General features: G+C 58.4%; 2 non-coding genes and 1 pseudogene across 2 annotated transcripts; all 3 read left to right on the forward strand.

The window, feature by feature from the left end:
- The first annotated feature begins 741 nt into the window (after positions 1–741).
- On the forward strand, positions 742–2,649 carry LOC124761990. Its single transcript, XR_007012482.1, has one exon. It is a non-coding gene; the product is annotated as a small subunit ribosomal RNA (ribosomal RNA).
- Positions 2,650–3,001: 352 nt separating this feature from the next.
- Positions 3,002–3,156, forward strand: LOC124761978. Its single transcript, XR_007012475.1, has one exon. It is a non-coding gene; the product is annotated as a 5.8S ribosomal RNA (ribosomal RNA).
- A 188-nt stretch (positions 3,157–3,344) lies between these two features.
- Positions 3,345–3,938, forward strand: part of LOC124761983 — a 4,222-nt pseudogene continuing 3,628 nt past the window's right edge.

Below are 3,938 nucleotides of genomic sequence, written 5' to 3' on the forward strand. Positions count from 1 at the left end.
GCGTGCTGGCCGCGCGGTGCGTGGGCGCACGCGCTACAGCCGGCTGGTGGGGCGGCCAGTGGCAGGCGCGCCGGCCGACGGACGCGGCAGGCGTCGCAGCTGCGCGCCGGCGCACCCTGCGCGCGGCGCCGTGCGGCCAAAGTAGGTCCTCGCGGGCCCGGTGCGAAGCGCGGTGGACATCTGCAGTGTGCTGGTCCGATTGAGGACTGTGTGCGTTGAGGATGCGCCGCCGCCCGGCGCTCGGCGCCGCGACGCCGTCTGCTGCTCGGTCGCCCCAGCGGTTCTCGCTGGTGGTTTGTATCGCAGCTGTGCGGATGTGTTGGCGTGTGCGCTGTGCTGGGAGAGTTCGCTTCGGCACCCAGTGGGGCTTTTGTCCTTCTGTGGCGCTGGCGTTGGAGCTGCCGGTCACCGTAGGTGGCGCGTGTTGTCTCCCGCCGGCAATGCCACGACAGCACGCTCCCGGGCCTCTGTCGGCAGCGGCAAGCTCAGTTGGGAGCACGGGTGGTCGCACCGAAAGCGTCTACTCGCCTAACTCCGGGCGATTGCGCCTCTCTCGAACCCGACCAAGTACTTGGGACGGCGCTGCGCGCCGCCGGGACCTGAGAGGGTTTCGAGGTGTATTGTGCAGGGGAGCTCAGCCTCCTCCTGTTTGCAGAATGATTGAGCGGACGCTTGCGTGTTCGCGCGGGCCCCCGGGACACACTCCCGGGCGGCCGGCTGCTCAGCTCTAGTTGACGCAGCTCCCTGGTTGATCCTGCCAGTAGTCATATGCTTGTCTCAAAGATTAAGCCATGCATGTCTCAGTACAAGCCGCATTAAGGTGAAACCGCGAATGGCTCATTAAATCAGTTATGGTTCCTTAGATCGTACCCACGTTACTTGGATAACTGTGGTAATTCTAGAGCTAATACATGCAAACAGAGTCCCGACCAGAGATGGAAGGGACGCTTTTATTAGATCAAAACCAATCGGTCGCTCGTCCGGTCCGTTTGCCTTGGTGACTCTGAATAACTTTGGGCTGATCGCACGGTCCTCGTACCGGCGACGCATCTTTCAAATGTCTGCCTTATCAACTGTCGATGGTAGGTTCTGCGCCTACCATGGTTGTAACGGGTAACGGGGAATCAGGGTTCGATTCCGGAGAGGGAGCCTGAGAAACGGCTACCACATCCAAGGAAGGCAGCAGGCGCGCAAATTACCCACTCCCGGCACGGGGAGGTAGTGACGAAAAATAACGATACGGGACTCATCCGAGGCCCCGTAATCGGAATGAGTACACTTTAAATCCTTTAACGAGTATCTATTGGAGGGCAAGTCTGGTGCCAGCAGCCGCGGTAATTCCAGCTCCAATAGCGTATATTAAAGTTGTTGCGGTTAAAAAGCTCGTAGTTGGATTTGTGTCCCACGCTGTTGGTTCACCGCCCGTCGGTGTTTAACTGGCATGTATCGTGGGACGTCCTGCCGGTGGGGCGAGCCGAAGGCGTGCGACCGCCCCGTGCGTGCTCGTGCGTCCCGAGGCGGACCCCGTTGAAATCCTACCAGGGTGCTCTTTATTGAGTGTCTCGGTGGGCCGGCACGTTTACTTTGAACAAATTAGAGTGCTTAAAGCAGGCAAGCCCGCCTGAATACTGTGTGCATGGAATAATGGAATAGGACCTCGGTTCTATTTTGTTGGTTTTCGGAACCCGAGGTAATGATTAATAGGGACAGGCGGGGGCATTCGTATTGCGACGTTAGAGGTGAAATTCTTGGATCGTCGCAAGACGAACAGAAGCGAAAGCATTTGCCAAGTATGTTTTCATTAATCAAGAACGAAAGTTAGAGGTTCGAAGGCGATCAGATACCGCCCTAGTTCTAACCATAAACGATGCCAGCCAGCGATCCGCCGCAGTTCCTCCGATGACTCGGCGGGCAGCCTCCGGGAAACCAAAGCTTTTGGGTTCCGGGGGAAGTATGGTTGCAAAGCTGAAACTTAAAGGAATTGACGGAAGGGCACCACCAGGAGTGGAGCCTGCGGCTTAATTTGACTCAACACGGGAAACCTCACCAGGCCCGGACACCGGAAGGATTGACAGATTGATAGCTCTTTCTTGATTCGGTGGGTGGTGGTGCATGGCCGTTCTTAGTTGGTGGAGCGATTTGTCTGGTTAATTCCGATAACGAACGAGACTCTAGCCTGCTAACTAGTCGCGTGACATCCTTCGTGCTGTCAGCGATTACTTTTCTTCTTAGAGGGACAGGCGGCTTCTAGCCGCACGAGATTGAGCAATAACAGGTCTGTGATGCCCTTAGATGTTCTGGGCCGCACGCGCGCTACACTGAAGGAATCAGCGTGTCTTCCTAGGCCGAAAGGTCGGGGTAACCCGCTGAACCTCCTTCGTGCTAGGGATTGGGGCTTGCAATTGTTCCCCATGAACGAGGAATTCCCAGTAAGCGCGAGTCATAAGCTCGCGTTGATTACGTCCCTGCCCTTTGTACACACCGCCCGTCGCTACTACCGATTGAATGATTTAGTGAGGTCTTCGGACTGGTACGCGGCATTGACTCTGTCGTTGCCGATGCTACCGGAAAGATGACCAAACTTGATCATTTAGAGGAAGTAAAAGTCGTAACAAGGTTTCCGTAGGTGAACCTGCGGAAGGATCATTACCGACTAGACTGCATGTCTTTCGATGTGCGTGTCGTGTCGCGCAACACGCTACCTGTACGGCTCGCAGTAGCCGTGCGCCGCGTGCGGAACCACGCGTGCCTCTCAAAACTAGCGGCAATGTTGTGTGGTACGAGCGCTGAAGCGCTGGAGCGGCTGGCCTGCGGCACCTGGCGCCTGGCGCCGGTTTTGAATGACTTTCGCCCGAGTGCCTGTCCGCTCCGGTGTGGAGCCGTACGACGCCCGTCGGCCGTGAGGCCGTTGGACACAGAACGCTGGAACAGGGGCCGCCACACGCCTCACTCCCGCCTATGCGACCGTCTCGAAAGAGACGGCGGAAACTTGAGAAAAGATCACCCAGGACGGTGGATCACTCGGCTCGTGGGTCGATGAAGAACGCAGCAAATTGCGCGTCGACATGTGAACTGCAGGACACATGAACATCGACGTTTCGAACGCACATTGCGGTCCATGGATTCCGTTCCCGGGCCACGTCTGGCTGAGGGTCGGCTACGTATACTGAAGCGCGCGGCGTTTGCCCCGCTTCGCAGACCTGGGAGTGTCGCGGCCGCCTGTGGGGCCGGCCGCGTCTCCTCAAACGTGCGATGCGCGCCCGTCGCCTGGCGGTTCGCATACCGGTACTTTCTCGGTAGCGTGCACAGCCGGCTGGCGGTGTGGCGTGCGACACCTCGTACAACGACCTCAGAGCAGGCGAGACTACCCGCTGAATTTAAGCATATTACTAAGCGGAGGAAAAGAAACTAACAAGGATTCCCCCAGTAGCGGCGAGCGAACAGGGAAGAGTCCAGCACCGAACCCCGCAGGCTGCCGCCTGTCGTGGCATGTGGTGTTTGGGAGGGTCCACTACCCCGACGCCTCGCGCCGAGCCCAAGTCCAACTTGAATGAGGCCACGGCCCGTAGAGGGTGCCAGGCCCGTAGCGGCCGGTGCGAGCGTCGGCGGGACCTCTCCTTCGAGTCGGGTTGCTTGAGAGTGCAGCTCCAAGTGGGTGGTAAACTCCATCTGAGACTAAATATGACCACGAGACCGATAGCGAACAAGTACCGTGAGGGAAAGTTGAAAAGAACTTTGAAGAGAGAGTTCAAAAGTACGTGAAACCGTTCTGGGGTAAACGTGAGAAGTCCGAAAGGTCGAACGGGTGAGATTCACGCCCATCCGGCCACTGGCCTCCGCCCTCGGCAGATGGGGCCGGCCGCCCGCGCGGAGCAATCCGCGGCGGGGTCGTGTCCGGTTGCCTTTCCACTCGCCGCGGGGTGGGGCCGTTCCGGTGT

Source organism: Schistocerca piceifrons, unplaced genomic scaffold (genome assembly GCF_021461385.2).
Source record: "Schistocerca piceifrons isolate TAMUIC-IGC-003096 unplaced genomic scaffold, iqSchPice1.1 HiC_scaffold_59, whole genome shotgun sequence".
NCBI lineage: Eukaryota > Metazoa > Arthropoda > Insecta > Orthoptera > Acrididae > Schistocerca > Schistocerca piceifrons.